General features: G+C 39.6%; 1 protein-coding gene across 1 annotated transcript in view; it reads right to left on the bottom strand.

The window, feature by feature from the left end:
• LOC105938897 (serine/threonine-protein kinase SBK1) overlaps window positions 1-7,683 on the bottom strand; it is a 29,130-nt gene extending 21,447 nt beyond the window's left edge. Inside the window, exon 1 of the mRNA XM_012880828.3 lies at window positions 7,556-7,683. The gene's annotated coding sequence lies outside the window, so the exon portion shown is untranslated. The remainder of the gene's footprint in view (window positions 1-7,555) is intronic.
• Window positions 7,684-25,045: the final 17,362 nt, after the last annotated feature.

The raw sequence follows: 25,045 nt of genomic DNA, 5'->3' as shown, positions 1-25,045 counted from the left end.
TTTTCTTTACCCAAAAAATGTTAAATAACTTTATTATGAATTCCTTTCTTCTTAACTGCAACAGTAGATCAAACATGACTTTAGAGTTTCCTAACGTTTATGTTTCTGATTTATTCCTATTAACATAAATTAGAGGTTTCTTTGAAGACTCGTTCTGTGTGTGGATAAATTTAATGAATGGGTGTCGTTGGATAACAAGGTTGCTCGATGTTACTATGATATGAAAAAGCTGAAAAAAGGCTGGTAAAATAAAACATATGTTGCGTGGATACATTCACCATTTAGGAATATTTACATTTGCCTTCTTAAAAGTTACAAAAACTGTAATAAATGACTTTCACATCACGTTGGGTCAGTTTAGCCCCGCTCTGCATTGCTGAATTGCTCTAACACAGCCAGAGGTGGACTTCCTGATGCGCTTTGGCTCATTTTCCTGCACAAAACCCAAGTTTGCTTCAGCTGAAAGTCACAAACTCATGGCTGAACCTTCTCCTTCGGGATTTTCTGCTAGCAGAATTCATGGTTCCATCAGTCATGACCATGACTGTCAGTAGGATGCTCTTATTCTGAAATGTTTTATATCTGCTGTCTCACCTTACTTCCCTTTTGTCTCGTCTGCCCACACACTGCAAAAATAGACCTCAAAATAAGATATTTTTTCTTGATTTGAGCAGGTAAATAGGACTATTTGCCAATGGAATAAGATTTTATGCACTTAAAATAGGAACAATTCATCTCTATCATCTTATTTCAAGTGCAGTATATCTAATTATCTTATTTTAGGGGTAAAAATACTCATTCCGTTGGCAAATAGTCTTATTAACCTGCTCAAATCAAGGGCAAATACATTCATTTCAAGAAAATTTTACTTATTTTTAGTTCTCTTTTTGCAGTGCAGAATGTCCTCCATGTATTCCTTTGTGACTGCCGTACGGCTCCCACTGATGTTGTGAATATGATCGCTGTTCAATTCTCTGTGCAGCTCTAATTTTACCTGAATTTGTACCAAACAGGTTTAAGCCTTGTTGGATAGGAAGCTTGACTCTGATTGTCTGGTAAAGTGGAATGACGTGTGTTGAATTGGTGATTAGAAGTATAAGAAATAAACAAAGTAGAACAAAATGCATCATGAAGAGTCTGGCTACACGGCGCCACTGAAGTTCTGCGCCGTTGGTTTAACCATCCAATTTAGGGGTAATATATTTGACAAAGGTTGTCGTAAAAAAAAAAAAAAAAAATGAAATGAATTTTTTTCTCATTTACGTCTTCTGTCTAAAGTTAAACTTTTTCTAAGTCGTGCTGACCTGGAGACGGCCAGTCAGCCCTTCATCAGCTCCAGCTTTCATTATTGCCCTTTATTTCTGTCTCTCCTCCGTTCATTAATCGCCTTCAGCTGCCGCCTTCTAACCTCCAGATGGGATCATGTCACCCTGTCCTTTCCTCTCTACAGGCTCTTTTAGAACAGATTTTAAACTTTTATTGCTTTTTTTTTTTTAAAAGCAGTTATTGTTCTGGCCCGGCCTAATTTCTCTGAATTATTAAGCGTTCGTGTTCCTGGCAGGTCTTTAAACCAGTTTATAGGAGATGTACCAGGAATCAGGTCCAAACACTGATTGGAGGATCTCAGTGTCAGCAGAGAGACCAATTAACCCAGCTCTGGTGTTTTAGGACTGAGGCAGGAAGCCAGAGTACCCGGGGAGAACCCAATCATGCACAGGGAGAACATGCAAACCCCGGGTTGGGATTCAAACCCAGAACCTTTCATGCTGCAAAGCAACAGAGCTACCAACTGCAAGCCTGGGCAGCCTGCATGGAGCACCATGAGACCTGATTCCTGATTTTCTATCTTTATTGCATGTTCTTATGGTTTAATGCTTATTTTATTTAAATGTTTTTAACAGTTTTAACTGTAAAGCGCTTTGGTCTTCTTTATTGGCTGTGGAAACGGCTACATAAATAAACTCATGACTGATTGGTTGATTCCCAACCTTAAAACTTAAAAGACTTCATTTAAACATTTTTAGCCCAAAGAGGCTCTGCAGGAAGCCACCTGAGAGGCTATTAAGGCCAGTTAGGTGCTTTTTGCTCCACTTCTTCTAATTGTAATTATTTATAATTGCTCAGAAACTGACCAGAGAACCGGCTAACAATCAGCTCGGTGGAAGCAGCGATCAGCAGCAGCAGCAGCGCAGCGTTTAATCAGAGATGATTAGACGGGTTGAGTCTTTGTCATTTAGAGATAATCTGTTCAACAATTATCTTCAGAGCAGCACACTCCGCTTCTTTTTCAATGTAGGCAGCTTCTCATACTCTGACATTTATGTTTAATTCATGCCTCAGTTTGAACTGCACAGCGGCTGCTCGCAGGTTTATTTGTTCTGCATTGTTACGCCGTCGCCTGCTGCTGAAAAACTCAATTAACACCCCCATCAAGTGTTCATGGGAACAAGACGGAGGATCAGACCTCGTTACTGGGAGCCGATGCCGAGGTCGGTCTAAATAACACCGATGTCTTACCTGTCAGAAAATAAGCAAGCCCTGCTCAATCCTTTCAAAATAAAGGTCATGGACTCAACGTGCTGCATTTGGCTGGACTTTACAGTGAGCTCCTGACCCGCCGGGTCAGAATGTAATTAAAGGGAAAGAAAGGCTGAGTTTTAAATTGGAAGAACGCATAAATTAGATTCACGCTTCATGTCGTTAATGAACATTTAATCTCTCAAACCGTTCCTGTGATTCTTTCAAAAGCTTTAACGAAATTACAAACATGTTGAGCAAAATGAGGTTAAAATAAAATGACATTTCCGAACAAAACTAATTAATTTATGATTGCATATTTAGTGATTAATAAAATTAAAAAAAACAGATTTTTTTCTGTCCTTGCATTGCTAAACACAACATGGCAGCCTAAGTCTTTATAGAAATCTCCGATCCTTCATCAATAACCAAGAGGAACCATGACCTCAAGGAAATAAAATATATAAATAATCAGCAGAAGCAGCCATTTTTTTTACTCTTAACTCTTTTCTATTTAATCTGCAGAAAAACTTTAGCTCCAGCTGAGGCTATGATGGTGGAAAATTTCTGATTTCGTCGTCAGTTATCAGTTTTGTCTGAACTCAATAAGCCGTCAGGACCAATCCTGTGTTGTGTCCCTTCAGACTGGCAGCAAAAGGTGAACACCTGCAGATTCACTTAAATCCTTTTAGAGATGTTTAAAAGTTTGAGTGTTCTCCTGGTTAAGCCTGTCTCAGGTGAGAAAACTTTACAAGACCTTTTCTAGCCCAGAGCAGGAGGCTCATCCAGGAAATCCGTCTAAAATCCCCCAAACATTTAAGACTGATGCACTCTAAGATGTCCAGCTGCCCCAAACCTGTGATGATCGACTCAAAGGGATCAGAGGGATCCATCTTTTTCTGATTTCTCCAAAACAATCCTCTTGGTGGTCAATGAACAATGTCAGGCTTTTGATGTCCTAAAGGAGCAGATATCTTCTCACAGTTTTTTCTTTTGTTATCAAAGAGTGAAAGAAAGCGTATAAACTCACTTTCAGCGTTTCTCTTAGAATTGCCTCCATCATATTATTGAAAGGACTTTGAATCCTTTAGCTAACTCTGGAAACAGGAGCTTCTCCTGTTTTACACTTTGATGTTATTACAGACAGACTATCGAGCTTTTAACAAAGATTTCCCCACTTTCCAACCAAAACCACTGATCTGTGACGATATACCGGCATTAAACGCACACGAACGCAACTTAACAACAAAAACAAAAAGCAACACAAATGCAAACGTAGGTGTCAGAAGAAAAAGCTGCAGAATGAAATGTCAGCACACAAGAAAGTCCAGTCAGATTTAGCACAGCAGAAGCTTGGTGCCTGAATTTTCCTCGCGATTATCACGTTTGACCAGGTTCTGAGACTGGCTCAGCAGCAGTTCTTTCAAAGCACGCGGAAAAGCAGGTCTGGTCCTTTAATGTCACCAAGCAGCGTTGAAGCTTGCTTCAAATGTACAAAACTGCTTCCACACATGTGTGCAAATCAGAGTCTGAGCCGCCGTTTCATTGTCAGATCTGCTCCTCAGAAGATGCCACCAGCCTCTCTGCACTGAAGAGGCATTTTTCTACAGCCTCGCCATATTTCCACTAATAACAGGCGGAGAAAATTGTTTCAGGTTCTTAGAGCCCAGCGCTGATTGCGACCCAAAAAGACGGGGTAAAATAAAAAAAAAAAACATTTGCAGAAACATGTCCCTCAGTTTAAGGCAGGAGTAGAAAAGAGGACCGATCTTCTCTTCACGTGTGCCTGATATCTTTGTAAATAGTGCAAAAACTGCATCTAAGTTTGTTGCTTTTATTTTTAAATTACAAAAACAGAGCTTATGGTTACGAAACGTTCCAACGGAGGTGAATGAATGCTGCTGGAAACATTTATTATGTCTCTACATGATATTATAGTACCATACATATCCATAATCTTAAATACTTTTTAAATTCAATTGAACCAGTTGAAGGCAGGAATCCCTCCGCTGATTTATGTAATTTGCATTACACTGCAAAAATGGATCTAAAAATAAGTAAAATGTTCTTAAAGTTAGTGTATTTGTCCTTGATATGAGCAGGTAAATAAGATTATCTACCAATGGAATGAGTATTTTTACCCCTAAAATAAGATAATTAGACATCCTGCACTTGAAATAAGATGATGGAGATGAGTTGTTCCTATTTAAGTGCAAAAATCTCATTCCATTGGCAAATAATCTTATTTACCTGCTCAAATCAAGGACAAATACACTAACTTTAAGAACATTTTACTTATTTTTAGATCCATTTTTGCAGTGTAAACTACATAGATGTCGCTTATTGATGTAGAAGCACCATCCTAACATGATTACTCTCTGAAACACACCCAAAGGTCCTTTTGAAGACGCATTTCTCTCTTTGTGATCACTTCTATACCTGCTGAAGAGAAGGAAAAACCACAACCTGGCCTAAAGGTTGCTGTAGGTTGGTCACTAGAATGTTTTAATCTGCTTCAGTGCAGAGAGAAAAAAGCTGATTGTGTGTTCAAAACATGTGGGAAATGATAAAACAGTTAAATCCTCACTCCACAGTGCTTCACTACCGTTTGGAGAGGAGCTGATAAACACAGATCTGAGATCAGACGAGCTTTTATCTGGAAAAACAGCTGAGGAGAAACACAAGCACTGGTTTAGCACCAGAACGCCTCCCATGAACAAATCTGTCAGCAGCCACAATCGTCTACAGGTCTGGAGGCGAATTCTTGCATCATTAGTCAAAATTGTCCTAAGCCCAACTGACTGGGTTTTGCTCCTAGGGCTAAAAAAACGAGAGTGAACTCAAAGGTGAGACGTCTGAGTCGGAGAAACAGCTGATTGGACGAGTATCTGAACGACTCGCTGCGTTTTGGTGTGGACTGTCCGCGGCATCAAGGGCCGTTTGGACGACTACCCTGAGATCGATGAGGAAATAAAGACGCTAAACCCCTTATAGCAGCGGATCAAATGGATTAAAAAGGTCAGTGAGACAAGATAAGATTAGCTGATTGAAATAGCAGAGCTCTGACCCAGAGGCCCTGTGGATCTCTGAGTAACAAGGGTCACCTATTTCCCAATGTTTGGGCTCAGCTCTGTTGCAGTTTTTAACATCCAGTAAGATCAATTTCTTTTATTATTACCAGCTTAACTGAACCAACTACATTTGCCTCATGGTTCATGTGTTTTCCAGGTTCTTTCTTTCTTTTACTCCCATAAAACGTGTGAATTGTATTTTATTTTAGTCTCCCAGCCAGAGAGATCACTTCCACCACAGGAGCTCTTTGCTCTGCAGATCCTTTCCTGACCCGGCGGCCGGACCCGGCGGCCGGACCCGGCGGCCTGACCCGGCGGCCGGACGGGCCTGTGAAGCACATCAAAGCGGTCGGCTTCGACCCGCAGCTTGTGCAAACACCGAGGCTTTGTGGCGCCACATCCCTGGACGCCGCTGCTGTGAACCCCCCGCTACAGTCGGTGACGTTAAAACCTTTTTCTCTGCATTAATCTGGCTCTCTTTCTTCTGTTCCCCGCCGAGCCGAGTGGAGAAATCAATTATTTTCCCAGGGAATATGCCGGAGAGTAAGAGATTAAAGGTGGCACATTTAAAATGTCCAGAATCCAAAGGATGAAGGTGTGGAAATTAACTCATTATTTACTGCAGAGAACAGCAAAAAAAGATAAACCATTAGTGTTTGAAATGAATAATAAAGGCAATTCGCTGACATACCTGCAGACATAAGGCCAGCAGGGGGTGTTATGTTGTGAATTCAATAAATAAATCATTAAAAAGTTAAACTTTTAAAGGATTTCAAGTCAAAAACACAAACATAATCTACATTTACTCTCTGTAAGATGAACATACAACATAGAAGAAAAAATAAAACAGTATTTACTTGTTTAAAGGCAGCAAATTCTTCTATTTCTGCTTTTCCGCTAAAATATTACGAATTTTTTAATATTAGATGGTAATCAACTTGATATCTTCATATGAAGAAATAAGCAAAGTCATTTTCCAAGAGGGAAATGGCTATGGCTCCAAAACCATCCTCAGATCCTCACTTTAGCGGCTGGTTTTCATGGAAACCTGACTGCATTTGATCATCTTTAGGTAAAATCCCAAATACCCAGACTGCTTAAACCTGTACTGAGTCAGTCCTCAAAGATTCAGTGAATCATTTAAACCTTTGTTGTGCACTGAAGCCTCCAACATAGTGATACATTTCATGGTATGAAAGGCAGATAGCTTCATTTCTTTATGTATGAATCCTCTATAGAGTTATCATCTTTCATGGCGCTGCAGACAAATATAAAACGGTGGCATTTGAAAGGGTGAAACTGGAGCTTATAGGTCAAATCCTGCTGAATTCCCTGAAACTGGAGCATTTCTGCACATTTGGCGTAACGCTGTGTACTGACACACTGCTGCCTGCAGACAGACACAAACTGCTGCACAAAGAGCTGAGCTGTGCAGACACAAAGCATGCATTATGTCCGCCCCAAGTGCTGGACTGCATTCACCTGTGCATGTGTCTGGCAAGCAGCAAAAAAAAAAAAAAAAAAAGAGGAATTCAGGTGTATGAAAGCAGATTGTTTGAATATTTAAAGCCAGAAACATCAATCAAGGCTCAGAGGGAGCTGATAGCAGCTCTATTGTTCTCCTTTATCACATGGGTGCATCTCCAACTTTTACTTGCTTACTGCAAAAATAATTTCAAATGCCAAATTTGGATATTTATTAGAGGGGGAAAAAAATAAATAAAAGCTGTTTAAATTAAGATATATGTTGCTTGCACAGCCAGACTGCAGGGCTGTAAACACAACCTCAGCTGAGTGTGACGCTTGGCACTGGAGCTGCACAAAGACGCACAGAACCTAGAGAACCTTAAAGCAGAACCAGGACCAGGTCCAGTTGTACGGAGCCACAGCCGCACACAGAGGAGCCTTTTTCTTTTTAACCAGCTGGTAATAAAAAAGAAACAACGTTACGTCTGATGTGACCCAACCTTTCGGTCCGAGCGGCAGCTGTCAGTCCATCCAAGCGGCGCTCTGCGGCTCCTCTGACCGGAGACGCGGCTCCGTGTCCGGCTGCAGCAGCTTCGTCCGTTCCGGGCTGAATCCGTGGGGCTGGAACCTCTGCGGAGAAGCGGCGTCTTTCTCCGCGGATCCCCGTCACCGTCTGACCACAGCCAGCCTCTCTGGAGCCGCTCTCTATTGTCCCCCGGTAGACCCGCCCACCGACTCCAGGCAGCCAATCAGAACGAAGAGCGGCGGTGCGCTCCTCCAACAGCAGGACGCTTTAAGGACGGTAGGAAATTACAGCTTTAACTGCAAACCAGGATCCGGAGCGCTCTCGGGTTGTTATTAGAGAGAAACAACAAGGATAACACACGTTAATAATCAAAATAGCTGCAAGGTTATTTCTGATTTTTCTTGTATTTTTTTTTATGTTTTTTAAACATAAATCAATTTGTCCTCAAAGTTCTCATCCATTAAAACTAAAGCTGAGAAAAGCGAGTTATAATTTTCTCCAACCTACAGGAGAAACTGCAACGAAAGATTTTACTCAAAAAGCAATTAAATATATTGGTGAAAAATATGAAGAAGTTTTAAAACAGTTTTTGGTTTATTTGTTTTAATAAACGCTGCTTGAGCTGAATGAAAGTAATTTCCTTGCAGTGCGGTAACACCGTTCATTACAGTGTCATTAAAACTGATTTAAAGGATTTGTTTTCCTGAAAGGTTCTTCATTTTCATTTTATGAGCTTTCTGACCTGAAAAGTTTGCTTTCCTGCCAACTAGACAAAGAAAACCAGCATTGTGAAAAAATAATAAACTATATGGTATTTATTTTGTCAAACGGGGAAGTAATTCTTCGGTTGCTGCTGTGTCACACAATGGATTTCTTTCCCCATGGGTAAGGTTATAAATTATTATCATTATTAACAGAATATCTGTGGAAAATAACCAAATAAGCAACCGCAAGCTGAGTCAAACTGTTATTTTTTTTAAGCAAAACATTTCCAAATGCTATAGCAATACACTGATTACTTTCTTCTTTTCTTTGTCAAATGACAGAAAAAATAATAAATTTGCCGATATCAGCTTTCATTTGGGTAGATTTTAGGCTACTGGTTAGAATTTGTACAAATCTTATTTTTTCATATCAAAGATGGGTAAGAAAAACACTCAAAGGCAAATGCACTAAAGTATTTGCACATGCTAAATATGTTGCAAAACATATTCTTTGCATCCTCTTACAGTGTATTACATTTTTACAGTATTTCATAGAGGGAGACATAAGGATTGATTTAGAAATCCACTATTTCTCGTAGGGTGCCAATTTTCTCTTCTCTGCATCTCTTTAATCACACTTTCATCTCAATGTTTCCAGCAAAAGGGAGAAAATCTGCATTTGATGCAAAGAAAGCTTCCAGATTGCTGGACTGGATGCGTGTGTTGGTTTCTGCATGTTGGACCAACCTGCTGGACAAAATGGTGTCGAGATAAAGCAGCAAAATCAAAATGTGGGTACAAAGGAGAGCAGGGCGCAGTTCCTGAATATGCAGCAGCTCTTTTAGGTAGAAAGTGAATGTTTTGGCTCTGTTTGAATTTATTTTTGTCTTTAAACAGACAGAATCTATATGTGTGAGGTATTGACCCAAAATGATAACTGTTTTTATGTAAATGTTTCATGTTAAATGTCTGTTTCCTCCAGTTGGAACTGCTGAGCTGTTTTGTTAATAAAGGGGAAAAAATAACAAGTTTATCTTTTAACGTCAGTAGGATGAAGTCGCGGCTGGAAGTAAACAAACTGTGGTTATTTCCACAATCCTCAAAGAAAACAAGAATCTAAGATCATAAAGCTTAAAATGGATTTATTCAATGTTTGTAGATTCTCTCATGAAATCGATTTGAAATGCCCGCATGCAGCTTTCCCATCAGGCTGGGATGTCTGTGAACGCACCATGGGGGAGAAACAAAGCCTAGCATGGATGAAAGGTGAATCCTCTGCTGGTTTCCACTGAGAATGAAAACTCAGAGTCTTGTGAGTGGATCTTTGATGAAGTTATAATTCGGTGACACTGCGGCTTATTGCATGGATTTATTTCTGCAGAATGACGTCTGATGATAACAGCAACTGCAGTACTGACACACTTCCAGTTGTTTTCTCAAATGTTTTTAGCTCCCTGCACAGAAATTCATGATGATTCGCTGGCAGATATTTCTGAAGTGGTCAGGATTCATGTTGGAAAACTGCAACAAACACAGACCATGGCGTCTCAGCTGGACATAAACCTGGACTCTGATTATGTCCTGCAGACGCAAAGCAGCCACAGACCATCATACTACCACCACCAGTGTTTTTTTTTAAATCTTTTTAATCTTTTTATTGAATTTTCTTATAATGGTACATAACATGACCAGTTATACATTTTCTTTCCCCCTTTTTTTCCTCCCCCTCTTATTCCCTTTTCCCTCCCTTCTCTAAAGTATCATCCTGTCTCTTCAACTTTCCCTCCCTAACCCTTCACTTATTTGTGAGTACAGACATATATGTGTCTCTATGTCTCTATACATATACTAATATACTTCTATCCTTATGCATTGAACACAATATACATACATACAAACACGCAAAAAAGTAAATAAATAAATAGAATGTATACATTCGTACGTGCACACCTGTACATACACACATATATCCACCTACATACATACATATACATACATGAACACACACCCATATACACCTCCATATATGCATATGCGCATATACACATACATATAAATATACATACATATACGTACATACAGGTGCCCATACAAAAACATACCTATACATATAGCATATACACATACTTAAAAAGAAAAAAAAAGAAAAAAAAAAAAAAAAATATATATATATATATATATATATATATATATATATATATTTGATACTACTTAAATACCATTAATTCTTTGTGCTAGAAGTACCCAAAATAATAACCTGAGTGGTATATTGCTCGCAGTTTATCCATCAGAAGTTATGACTTATTTTGATTATATCATTTGACTGTCTATATCCATTGTATGCAAATATTCGATCAGGCCGCCTCATACTCCCTCAAATTTGTCTGGTCTATCTTTTAGATTGTACATTATTCTCTCGTTGGTGATACAGGAGACTAGTTCTAAGCCAAAAGGAGGGTATGGGGGCTTCTTCGCTTTTCCATTTAAAAGCTATACATTTATTGGCTATTGCCCAGGCTATTCTCATGAACCTAACTTTGCTGCTCTCTGCGGCTAGCATTGAGGTGTCTCCCAGGAGAGCTAGCCTTGGTTCAATTGGTATATCAGTGTTTGACTCACAGTATGATGTTCTTTTCCAGAATACCTGGGGGGCAGTTTTTGGTAGATTAGAAAAATTAACTTTTAGATCAAGGAGCAGTTGGTAGCACTGTTGCCCCTCAGCAAGAAGGTCCTGGGTTTGAATCCTTTCTGCGTGGAGTTTGCTTGCTCAGCAACCCTGCAACGACAAGCAGTTATAGATGATGGAATAGCTGATAAAACATGTAAATATAAATATATTTGTTTCCATGCTGTGTGTTTTCCCAAGACTTTAAGTACTTAAATCAAGTACCAGACTGTTTCAGACAGTGAAGGAACTTTTGTCCTTGCAAAACTGTCTTGCAGCCTTCTTTGACTGTGGCAGGAACCGTAATGTGAACGGTTAGCATGTGCAGGATGTGTGAGAACAGCTCCTACACGTTTGTGCTGTTTCTGCCACGCAAAGGTTACAAAAAAATATTATTATTCACCAAAGTCTTTGCCTCGGATGTGGTGAACCAACGATGCGGTCCAGTCCAAATTTCTTTTACGTTACCACTATTTTATAAACATTTCTTTAGGATAACATCAGAAAAAAAATAAAATCTAGTGCTTTATTATTGTAAAACCCGAGGCAGGGCATGTAGACATACGTACCTATAGATATAACTCCTATAGAATGTGTTTAGAAGTGCATGAAGGAGCTGAGGACAGTGCAATCATTCCTCCACATGGCAGAAAGCATAAAGGGCAGCAGCAGCATCGACCTGCAGCGCTGGATTGATTATTCTGCCGGCGTCCTCACCTGCGACGGCCGGCAACTCACACCGTCATTGTGTTTCACGGCTCACTGAGTCATTGGCTGCGTCACCCAAAGCAGAGTGCTATTCTGCAGGCAGACCAAGACATCTTGGACGAGACGGGTGGTGGAGGGGGGGGGGGGGGCGTTAAAGGGATGCTGATGTTCAGTGCATTGATTTGTGTTCTTTTGTGTCACAGCGGGTTTTATTCCAGTGCTGATTTTCATTTTCATGTGTGTCTCAGCTGTATGAGACACAGCGGTCCTCGTTCTGTCTGCATTTCTCCAGGGACATCTGTCCTGGATCTAAGTAATTACTGTAGAGCAGCCGTGAGAAGAGACGCAGCCAGGGAGAAAGTCTAATATTAAAGTGAAAGGACAGGATCTGGTCCCATTTGGTTCATGATAAAGCAAATAAAATAAAAAAAAGTCTACCCCCATTGCTACAGTAGAAATTTAACTGTATGGCGTTCAATACTTTACATATAAAATCTGTTCAGAACATGATTTGATGCAGAGAACTGAAACTTTATCTGGTTTTTAAAGTAAAGAAAAACAAAACTGATTAAACTTTAAAAAAAACACAAAGCCATTAGTTAAATTAGACTTTTTATTTGCCCATATAAAAACAAACAGAAGTCTAGTCTCTATTTATTTATTCAAAGGAAAAAAAGAAATAAACCACTAGTGTAATACTTCACATGTTTTATTAAATACTATTCCAGAAATTAAATGTAACTGAAGAATTAAAATAATAATAATAATTTACTTTTTTAGACCTCTTAATTGGTAATTCCCGACTTTCTGTTCCCTGGGGTAAGATTGTTGCATTATGTCCCTTCATATCTCTATTATGTGTGTCTTTGTGTCATATAATTATTATATAATTAGGACATGACACAGAATCCCATTTCTCTTAGCTACTTATCAAAATGGGAAAGACAAAAGAACATGCCCTCCAAGGAATGCAGATGTGTGTTGATCAAAATAAGTCAGGAAATGGTTACAAGCAAGCAGTTACAACAGCTGGAACTGTGACAAGCAGAGCCAGATGTTCACTCTGATCCAGGAGTCTGAATACAGACAGGAGGCGGATCAGTTTCCTTTGTGTAGCACATTTCCGCAGCAAGACAAGTGCTTTAGAAAAATAAAAACTAGCATAAATAAAAACACATGGATACAGTCAGTGGGTGTGAGACCAGCAACAAACATTAAATTGTATCAGGTGAAAACATCAACATGTTGGTCAGAGTTCCTGTTATTATAGCTGAAAGCTGCTCTGAACAGGAAGTTTAAAGGAACTCAGAGTTTCAGCTGATTTCCAGTTTTCTGGGAGTTTGTTCCAGGTCAGTGGAGCATAGGAACTAAATGCTGCTTCTCCATGTCTGGTTCTGGTTCTGGTTCTGCAGAGCAGTCCGGAGCCAGAAGACCTGAGTGGTCTGGAGGGTTGATGCCCTGATGACAAGTCTGTGATGTATTTAGGTGCTAATTCAGGGATTTATAGACTAACAGAAGGATTTTAAAGTCTATTCAGAATCCAGAAATCCATCTGGTCAGAAATGACGGCTTCAGGAACTGTTTCAAACTGCAGGACATTTTTGAATAAAGCCTTTCTGGCCAGAAAACTGAAAAGGAGTCTTTCAGCAGGATAATGATTCAAAGCATATAACCAAACCAACACAGAACATGGTTCAGTTAATAGAAAATCCACCTTCTCCATGGTCCTCTCAGTCCCAACACCTAAATCATGTAGAAAAGATGATTTGCACCTGATTTAGGTTTCTAAAGTAGATTTCCCTGTCAGGTTGTGGCTGCTCTCTGCTGACATTAAAACCAAACTGTGCAGGAGGTGAGCCAGAGTCAAACCGCTGAGGTGTTTTTTTCTGTAGGAGGTCTAAGAGCAGATAATTAGCTGGCTGTCGGCTCATTATTATAGCAACGTGTTTGATCAATTCTCTTCAGGCTGGAAATAATGAGGTCCCAGAGCTGGGAGGAAACAATGCTCCACATCACATGCAGCACAAACAAACACAATCTGTCATTAGGTTAAAAAAAAAAAAACTTCAGCGCTCCGGATTATAAAAGGCTAGCATCAGCGATCCCAGAGGGATTTGTGCTTCATGTTTGTCCTCGCCAGCCGCAGCATTGTTTACCGCCACATGAACTAAAAACCCAACCAACAGCTGGGACTCCTGCGATCAAGGTTACAGCGGCGGTCTCCCAGAATGCATCGCTGCGAGGTGAAGCCTCCCAGATCCTGAGTTTCCATCTGACTGCGGAGTCAGACGCAGAGGAGCCGTCTGCCGGAGCTTCTTTACAGCTGCTGTAAATGTTGCATGGCAGCAGATCAGGGCTTTGCTGCTGAGTTATTAGGAGGAGAAAACACAACAGAAACACGTTTAATGGCTGCAGCGTGTGGCGTGTAGCGTGGGGAAGCTGGTAGAGCTGTGCAACACAGACATCCTCCTTCCAACCCCAGTCATGGGCTCTTCCATGCCGTTTGCATATCTGCATGCCTGGGATCTCGGCTCAATTTGGCTGGACAGTCCTGTCAGTCAATCACAGAGCAGCACATGCAACCATGCACAGAACCTGGAGCGTCCGATTAACCGTGCTGTGATAGGCCTAGGCTGCTGGAGGACATCAGGGTCTAATTTTCTCACTCTACTGCTTTCTACTGTTCTTCAGTCTACTGTTCTCCAGTTTTGCATTGTATTACATTGAAATGACTGTCGTCATTTCAGCTTTTAACTTTTTGTTCTCTCTCTTTTTCTTCATAGTAGGTACACCTGGTCTGGCGTTCTGTTAACTGTGACTTCATCCAGAGAAGACGGCTCACCTGCTACTACCATCTAATGTAGAACAGATTACTAGATCAATGTGTGCTTCTGTGCTTTTTTTTCTCTTGTTGTGTCTCTGTTCTGTCTTCTGTAACCCCAGTCGGTCGAGGCAGATGACCGTTCATACTGAGCCCGGTTCTGCCGGAGGTTTTTCCTTCCCGTTAATGGGGAGTTTTTCTTCCCACTGTCGCTCCATGCTTGCTCAGTATGAGGGATTGCAGCAAAGCCATGGACAATGCAGATGACTCTTCCTGTGGCTCTACGGTTCCCCAGGAGTGAATGCTGCTTGTCGGGACTTTGATGCAATCAACTGGTTTCCTTATATAGGACATTTTTGACCAATCTGTATAATCTGACCCAATCTGTATAATATGATTGAACTTGACTTTGTAAAGTGCCTTGAGATGACATGTTTCATGATTTGGCGCTAAATAAATAAAATTGAATTATAATTGAATTAAATTATAGCCTTTCTGTATATAAGTGAACATTTAATACCTGGGACCCAGCACCTGTGGGAGTTTGTGAAAGTGCACTAGTTTAGGTGAAAATTATCCAGAAATAGCTTGATAGTGGTTGTGGAGAAGGCAGAAATTCTGAATCCTGCGATTCGGTGAGGAAATTCATCCAGATAAGCATTTAAAGCAAGTGACACTTCATTTTTTAGAAAGAAGGGGAAAAGTTTAAAATCCTGATTAAATTCCCGTGTTTGGGGGGAAACCCTTTGGGCAGAGCGGAAGCCGCGTTTTGTCCTCTGATGTAACAGATTTGCTCTGAAAAACGCTCTCCAGTTCAGAGATCAACCCTCCAAATCAAATCTCCTCCCGCTGTGACACGTGTCCGCTGGTCAGGAGGACCGCCAGGTGAAAGGTGTTCCGGACCGGCGGCGGAGAACATCCGCCAAATGCCATGTGTGCCTCTGAGCAGCGGACAGGAGCTGCAGGCCCCACGCAGGACACACAGCACTCCGGCAAATTGGAGCAGAGCGTGCAGCAGACCCAACAACGCTGCAAGGACACGTGCTCTGGAGCAAAATAAATCCCCCCCCCCCCCACACATCTCTGCTGCCAGCTCTGCAGGGACATTTCTTCTGCCTGCTCACCTGACGACAGCCAGCGAAGACAAAATGCTTCTCGTCATCGCTGCAGCCTCTGTCAGCAAACCTCCTGTTGATTGATGCAAGGATTTTATAACAGTCAAATATCATCTTGTGAGCAGATTAGGGTAATTTATGTTGCCTCTCAGCTGAAACAAGCGCCGGCTGTGAACAATATAATAAACCAGTGTCACACGCTGAGCCTGTAGTGGTTCAAAAAAGGGGATTGGTCGAAAATAAATCGGCTTCGACTGATTTGCAGACGTTCACGTGTCGAAGTAAACTAAATCTGTTAAAGACACATTATCAACAGATCAGTATGACAATAACCCTGGTTTATTTCTGCACCAGTTCTGATTATGCATCATTTGTTGCCTTGGGTGAAAACTGTTCAACTTTCATGACATTTGAAGGACTTAAAAATGCATTTAACAAATAAATACCAAATAAACCCTAAATTTTGCAATCTTGTCAGTCTGGTGAAGGATTGTTTGGGCATTTCTAAAACCTAACAGGCGATCGGCACCAACATCTCACAGCATCTGTCAAGCACGGCGGTGGAGGGGTGATGGTTTGGGCTTGTTTTGCTGCTACAGGACACGGGAATCAAGGGTGTTTCTTTCTCTCCCTTTTCTCTCCTCCTTCTTTTTTACCTTTCCTAAATTTTTCCCTCTTCTACCTTCTTGTTTCAGTGTCCAGATAACATGAAATATTCCCTGCATAGATTATAATAAAGCTTTTTGCATGTATAAATCAAGTGCCGCACCATGGCGAAAGCAGTAAGGCTCCGCTTGTAAAAGTAAAATCTGACAATTCTTTATGCTAACCTGCCAGACAGGACACTATAAAAAAAATAAAATTAAAAAAAGTAAAAGAGGATTATCCCATAGTCTCAATCAGCTTGTAAAATAAAACGTGTTTTTTTTTCTGATAAACTTAGAACAGTCGGGGTTGTGCTGATGCCTCTGCAGACGGACAAGTTGCCAGTCACGGGGCTAAAGTTTAACCGTTTTATTAAACTGCTCGCCGCTGTTAACACGAGCCGCAGCAGGAATTACGTGAAAAGCTGCGGAGAAGGCGTGTTTTAACTGAGCTGTTTTTCCTCGATGCGAGTGAAGTCAGGGAAATGCGTGTTTCACGGTCACTGAGAGAGTTGAGAACCCTTTGATGAGGCAGACATGTTCCCTTAGAGCTTTTTAACGCCGTATTAGTTTCTTCCCTTTGTCTGATACGGACAATGCGTACTGACGGCTAACAGAACAGGAAGTGCAATGACAAAGCAGACTCTTCCGCTTGTTGGAAAAGTGGAAAAGTGGGCGGGGCTGAATAAGTAATGAGCCAAAAACTCTGACCAATCCCTGCCCTTCGGTGCAAATGGCAGTGATTGGTCAGATTGGTTTCTACAGGCCTGCAGCTCCCATGGGGATAACTTTTTTAAACTTTCTTTTTCTGAATATATAATATATTGACTACTTTCAGGATGGAAGGACGATTTTACCAAAAGTCTTTCTGAACTTTAAGAGGAAACATCTCTGCTTGAGTCCTGCAGCTTGTTTGCTCCCATGTTGGTGAACTGAACTCCAAAACCACCATTTATACGCTGCAAAAAGAGAACTAAAAGTAAGTAAAACTTTCTTGAAATTAGTGTATTTGTCCTCGGTCTGAGCAGGTAAATAAGATGATCTGTCAATGGAATGAGTATTTTTACACCTAAAATAAGATAATTAGATAAACCGCACTTGAAATAAGATGATGGAGAGGAGTTGTTCCTATTCCAAGTGCAAAAATCTTATTCCATTGGCAGATCATCTTATTTACCCGCTTAAATCAAGGGCAATTACACTCATTTCAAGGAAATTTTACTTACTTTTAGTTCCCTTTTTGCAGTGTGCGCTGGAATATAAGCGGGTTGGTTTCCAGAGATCTTTCATCTTTCATCTCCTTCTCCATTTAATGAACGGCGAGCTGAACGGTGAAAGCGGCTCCCTGTTGTTGGGGTTTGAGGCTGTGATGGGTGTGGCTGATAGCTACCCTGGTGTCACAGATGAGTATAATTCAGCACGTCTGGCTTTCTGTCACCATGGCTGTAATTAATGCATACAGACAAACTCGTTTTTGTGATTTTTTCCCCTCTTTGATGCTGATTCAGGAAACTGGGCTCCTCCTGACCCTGCAGCGCGCTGCTGGGAATATTAACAGCGTCTGATTATCAGCAGCTGCAGAAACACAAAGACTCTCCGCCTCACAGTGGTAAACAAGCCGAGCTCGTCTGGCATTGTTCTCCTTCGCTGTCTGAACTGATAAAGATTCTGGTAAATGATTTTTTCTCAGACGGGAATCTCAGGGGGGAACAAAACAATCGTCTAAAGGCAACCTGACTCCAACACGAGATTTCTGCTTTATGTTTTTGGTTATTGTTTTCATCCCTGCTTTTTGTGGGGTTTTTTTTAAAGTTACACTTCAAACTCTGATAAAGGTGTCATCATTTATATTAACGCAGACAGAAAGTGAAGATTTCTCAGACAGGCTTTTTATATATACATATATACACACACACATATATATACATACATATACACATGTATGTATGTATGTATGTATATATATGTATATATATATATATACATACATACATACATGTGTATGTGTATATATATATATATATATACATACATACATACATACATGTGTATATGTATGTATATACATATATGTGTATATGTATGTATATACATATACATATACATATATATATATACATATATATACACATATATATATGTATATATACGTATATGTATATGTATATAAATATATATACACATATATATATGTATATATACATATATGTATATAAATATATATATACATATATATATATGTATATATACGTATATGTATATAAATATACATATACATATACATATACATATACATATAATATATATATATACGTATATGTATATGTATATAAATATATATACACATATATATATGTATATATACATATATGTATATAAATATATATATACATATATATATATATGTATATATACGTATATGTATATAAATATACATATACATATACATATACATATACATATATAATATATATATATATATATATATATATATATATATATATATATATATATATATATATATATATATATATATATATATATATACACAGTGGGGAGAACAAGTATTTGATACACTGTTGATTTTCCAGGTTTTCCCACTTGCATAGCTTAAAGAAGACTGTATTTTTTATCATACGTACTCTTCAACTGTGAGTGATGGAATCTAAAACAAAAATCCAGAAAAATACAATGCATGATTTTTAAATAATTAATTTCCATGTTATTGTGTGAAATAAGTATTTGATACACCAGAAAAATTAAACTTAATATTTGGTACAGAAACCTTTGTTTGCAATTACAGAGATCAGACGTTTCCTGAAGTTCTTGACCAGGTTTGCACACACTGCATCAGGGATTTTGGCCCACTCCTCCATACAGATCTCCTCCAGAGCCTTCAGGTTTCGGGGCTGTCGCTGGGCCACACGGACTTTAAGCTCCCTCCAAAAATGTTCTATTGGATTCAGGTCTGGAGACTGGCTAGGCCACTCCAGGACCTTAAGATTTTTCCTACGGAGCCACTCTTTAGTTGCCCTGACTGTGTGTTTTGGGTCTTTATCATGCTGGAAGACCCAGCCACGACCCATCTTCAGTGCTCTTACTGAGGGAAGGAGGTTGTTGGCCAAAATTTCACGATACATAGACCCATCCATCCTTCCCACAATATGGTGCAGTTGTCCTGTCCCCTTTGCAGAAAAGCATCCCCAAAGAATGATGTTTCCACCGCCATGCTTCACGGTTGGGATGGTGTTCTTGGGGTTGTACTCATCATTCTTCTTCCTCCAAACATGACAAGTGGAGTTTAAACCAAAAAGTTCTATTTTTGTCTCATCAGACCACATGACCTTCTCCCATTCCTCCTCTGGATCATTCAGATGGTCATTTGCAAACATCAGACTGGCTTTGACATGCGTTGGCTTGAGGAAGGGCACCTTGTGTGCACTGCAGGATTTTAATCCTTGACGGCGTAGAGTGTTACTGATTGTTTTCTTTGAGACTGTGGTCCCAGCTCTATTCAGGTCATTTACCAGGTCCTGCAGTGTATTTCTGGGCTCATTCCTCACCTTCCTCAAGATCAATGATGCTCCACGAGGTGAGATCTTGCATGGTGCCCCAGACCGAGGGAGATTTTCCGTTATTTTGTATTTCTTCCATTTTCGAATAATTGCACCAACTGTTGTTGCCTTCTCACCAAGCTGCTTGCCTATTGTCCTGTAGCCCATCCCAGCCTTGTGCAGGTCTACAATTTTATCCCTGATGTCCTTACACAGCTCTCTGGTCTTGGGCATTGTGGAGATGCTGGAGTCTGATTAATTGAGTGTGTGGAGAGGTGTCTTTTATACAGGTAACGAGTTCAAAAAGGTGCAGTTAATACAGGTAATGAGTGGAGAACAGGAGGGCTTCTTAAAGAAGAACTAACATGTCTGTGAGAGCCAAAATTCTTACTGGTTGATAGATGATCAAATACTTATTTCACACAATAAAATGAAAATTAATTATTTAAAAATCATACATTGTATTTTTCTGGATTTTTGTTTTAGATTCCATCACTCACAGTTGAAGAGTACGTATGATAAAAATTACAGTCTTCTTCAAGCTTTGCAAGTGGGAAAACCTGGAAAATCAACAGTGTATCAAATACTTGTTCTCCCCACTGTATATATATATATATGTGTTAGGTGATAAAAACGAATTTCAATATCAGCCACAGATTACCTTAATACAAAGAGTAGTTTTAAAATCATTCCTTATTATATTAAGGTAAAAAAGCTCTCTAAATCAGGCCCTATATGAAAAGATAATTATCCCTGAGTTAAACTCAGTCCTTATCACTGCTAAAACTTTGGAATCAAGTTACAGAAACCGAACCATTTGGCAGCTTGAAGTAGGCTCAAAGATCTCAAATATGCAACACATCAGTAAAGATTTGCTGTCATTTCTAAGGCTTTAGGACTTCAGTGAGAAAATATAGAGGACCAGAAGTCTCTCCAGGAGTACATCAACACCTCATGAGGCCCCAAAAGAACCCAGAACATCATTTTATGTTCTTAGCAGAACTCCCTTACCTCAGTTAAGGATGACGGCGTTCATGATTCAACATTAAGAAACAGACGGCGGCAAAAACGGCATCATGGAGGGAGCTGAGGCCAAAAATACTGCTGGGCAAAAACACGAAGGCCAGTCTCTCCTTTACCAAAAAACATCTTAATGATATTCAGGGGACTGACGAAACAGCTGGCCTAAAACCAGTGTGATGGTCCGGGGGCGGCTTTGCATCTTCAGGACCCTGAAGACCTGCAGTAATCAGCTGAACCCTGGATTCTGCTCTCCAGCAGATAAAGGATAAACCATTCCACTTTGCTTAAATAGCGGGAAAATTATCAAACCTTAGCAGCAAGACCAGCTCCAAATGGCTAAAAAAAATACTAAAATCAAGGTTTAGGAATGGCCTAGTCAAAGTCCAGGGTCAAATGCTGTTGAGAAGCTGTGGCGTGCCCGTCCATCCATCCGTAAAGGTGCAGTATTTCTCTACATCACACTCATTAAATGTGTTTTTTAGATGGAAGTTAATTTACCTTGCATAATGAAACACATGCTGAACCTTCAAGCAAATTATTTATTTTAACAACGACTAAATCTGTTTTTAGGATACAGTATTCATCTCTTTGTTTACAGAATCATCTTTTTGTAAATGGGTACATTCGATTTCCTGCGCTGGAAGAGAACAGCGGGGGGAACCAACCTTCCCGTGTTCAGAGCAATCATCCAAACCAAATTACATCTGAAACGGGCCTCCAAAGTCAAGCTCAGGTCCGGATAAAGCTCGCCTGGTTCTGTTTGAGGAGGAGCATCTCTGTGCTGCGACCAGAGTCAGAACACAGGCTTCACAGAACCAGCGCTGAGCAAAAGGCCATTTTATTATTTCAGTCTTAAACTAATCGGCAGCCCTGTCTGGTGGCTAACCTTATTAAAGCGTAATAGTGATGCTCATGAGGACTCAAATTCAAAACAATCAAGATTAAAGATTAAATCACACAACATTGGACGTTTAATACCTAAATATAGGAGTTACAATACCAGATCTATTTGGATATTTAACACCAGGCTTTCTTATTGGCAGCCTAGGAAAACACGTGCCCCGTTATGAAATAAGTTCACAGTGAAAAAAGCTTTAATTTGAGTACCGCATTTTTCGGACTATTAATTGCATCAGCCAAAAAATGCATCATAAAGAGGAAAAAATCATTCGCATCATCAGCATCAGTGAAGCTGCAACCCGCCCAGACAACAGACCTGTAAGCTAGCGCTAGCTGCTATTAGCTTCACTATCTAATAACAGGTTCTGTCTGGTACCTTTAAGCTGCACCACTGAAACAGCGAAACATGTTGTCAGTCTTTGTTGTCTATAAGTAATTTTTTAAGTTAAGGTGAAAAGCGGGGATGTCTCTGATTTTGCTGAGAAGCTCTGGGGTTGGTTTGTTCAGCAGGATTGCATTGCCGACTGCAGGGAAGGCGTCTTCAACTCAGCTCTTCTGCTACGTCAGGACGGCAGCAGGACCGGGTAAATACCTCCCGTTGCGCTAAGCTTCTTTCTTCCATCATGATATATAATATATATATATATATATATATATATATATATATATATATATATATATATATATATATATATATATATATATATATATATATATATACCCACACACACACACACACACCATAGACAGTATATAGACCATAGACAGTAATGTTTACTCCTGGATTCATACTGATTGAGATGATTTACCATTTAAATTAGATTTATAAGTCGCACCTGAATATAAGTGGCAAGATTGGCCAAAATCTGAAAAAAAAGTGCGACTTGTAGTCAGAAATACGGTAAATGCATCCAGTAGAGGACATATTTCCATACTAAGGAATATACTTTAAATCACCAAAAGTATTTGGTCCTTCCCTGCTGCTTCCATCAGGGCTGTCATAAATCCAGCACCAAGCCTCCAAGAACGGGTCGCTCTCAGGAGCTCAGAGGACTCCAGTTCACCACTTTGGGGTGAATTAGAGAAAATAAGCCTCCTCGTCCAACATCAGTGTCTGACCTCACAAATGGGATTCTGTAAGATTGGTTAATTCCCATAAACACTCCAGAACCTTGTGGGCCACCTCCTTAGAAGAGTCAAAGCTGCAAAGGCTGGACCAACATCATATTAAACCTTTAAGGACAGAATGTCCTTATAAGTTTAATTTCCCCTGTCACATTTTAAGAGGTCCACCCACAGTGGATGTTAGGGCATAAAAGTAAAAATGTAAAGTGAAATTTTACAGTTTTTATACGTTTCTTCAAAATAAAGATCTTAAACGAGTGGCATGCATTTGCAGAACCACCTTTTCTAAGCTTAGTCAGATTGGATGAAGAGCACCTGTGTCAACATCAGTCATCAAGTCTTGCTCCATATTTTCAGTTTGATTTAAATTTTGACTTTGACAAATATGCTTTGATCTAATTCCTCCTATCGCATCTCTGCCTGTATGTTTTTAGAGTCATGTATACGTCAGTAGCTCACTCTGGTTGCTTACAAAGTCTTTATGAAAAATTATCACGTCCTGCTGCTGTATTACTGTAGTTGTTATTTTGGTATGTTATGCTTCGTTTTTGCTCAATTTGTGAGCAAATAAAGCCTTTGGTGTTTATTTAAAATAACAACGGTAGTACGTACTGTGCATGTGCAGCAGGGGTTAAACAAGGAATCTCAAAAAGTTAATACCGACCGAGAAAAATCAGATGATGCTGAAAATTAAGCTTTATGTCCTTTGGACCTAAAATACAGTGTTGTTATTGTGGGAATTGACTTTTACATGGATTATGAAAGTATAAATTATAGATTTGACTTTTTTTTGTCATGCATCCCCAAGCCTTTGAGTTTACCTAATTTTGTTCAGTTTTGTTTTTTTCTTGTATTTCTTTTATTTCCTTTTTTGGGTCTGGCAATTTTACTATCTTAGTTTAAAGGATAAATCTGTGATTAGATAGTTTAGCTAGTTTGTGTGAACTCCTCACAGTTCCTCCTGCCTTTCCTACTGTCCAGTAATTAGATCCCCTGTTTTGTGTCCCAGTATTTATTCCTCTGAGTTTTAATCTCTTAGTTGTTGCTAGTTTTTGACTGATTTTTCCTGCTCTGGTGCTGTCCCATCCCCAGTGATCCTGGCTCTCCAGATGTTGTTTATTTGAATATATCCCTGCGGCTCGTTCTGCCTAACTCATGCCTGCATTTATACTCTGCAAAAAAGGAAATACATTTTCTTGAAATTTGGTATTTATCCTTGCTTTCAGCAGGTGAATAAGATTATCTGTCAATAGAATGAGTATTTTTACAACTAAATTGAGATAATTAGATATCCTGCACTTGAAATAAGATGATGGAGACGAGTTGTTCCTTTTTTAAGTGCAAAAATCTTATTTAATTGGCAGATAATCTTATTTACCTGCTCAAATCAAGGGCGAATACACCAATTTCAAGAATACTTACTTTTAGTTCCTCCTTTGCAGTGTACTCCTTCTAATCCACAAAACATGACAGTTTTGTAATGAACGGGGCAGAAGACTCAGTATACAGCCAGACGAGCAGAGGATTCAGGATAAAAGGGAATTTATTAATGGAAGGTAAACAGGCAAAACCAAAAAGGGCGTTAAGCCAAAACTGGACGACAGTGTCCAAAAACAGTCCAGAGACAATAACCAGCAAACTAAAAGTCTTAACAGGGGAACAGGCTAACAACAACGTCAGGGAACACTGCAAAAAGGGAACTAAAAGTAAATAAAATTTTCTTAAAATTTGTATATTTTACCTTGATTTGAGCAGCTAAATAAGACTATTTGCCAATGGAATGAGAATTTCTACCCCTAAAATAAGATAATTAGCTATCCTGCACTTTAAATAAGATGATAGAGATAAATTGTTATTATTTTGAGTACAAAAATCTTATTCCATTGGCAAATTGTCTGATTGACCAGCTCACGTCAAAGAAAAATACACTAATTTTTACCTACTTTTAGTTCCCTTTTTGCAGTGAAAGATCTGGTCAGGCAACAAACAGGCAGTCGTTACAAACAAGGGTCAGGCTAGAAACAAAAGTCCAAATCTGGGTCCAAATCTGATAATACAGGAAGGCAGTCCGAAGCAGGTGGGGGTAAGCAAAAACAAACAGGTAACTGGATCAGGCAAACAGAACCGACAGGTACACAGGATAATCAGAAGACAGGCTGGCTCAGATCCTCAGGGAAAAACAGGGTTAAAATGAGCAGACAAAAA

This window comes from Fundulus heteroclitus, chromosome 16 (genome assembly GCF_011125445.2).
Source record: "Fundulus heteroclitus isolate FHET01 chromosome 16, MU-UCD_Fhet_4.1, whole genome shotgun sequence".
NCBI classification, from domain to species: Eukaryota; Metazoa; Chordata; class Actinopteri; order Cyprinodontiformes; family Fundulidae; genus Fundulus; species Fundulus heteroclitus.
The sequence above is the reverse complement of the archived record's forward strand: the minus strand, read 5'-3'. Positions and strand labels throughout refer to the sequence as shown.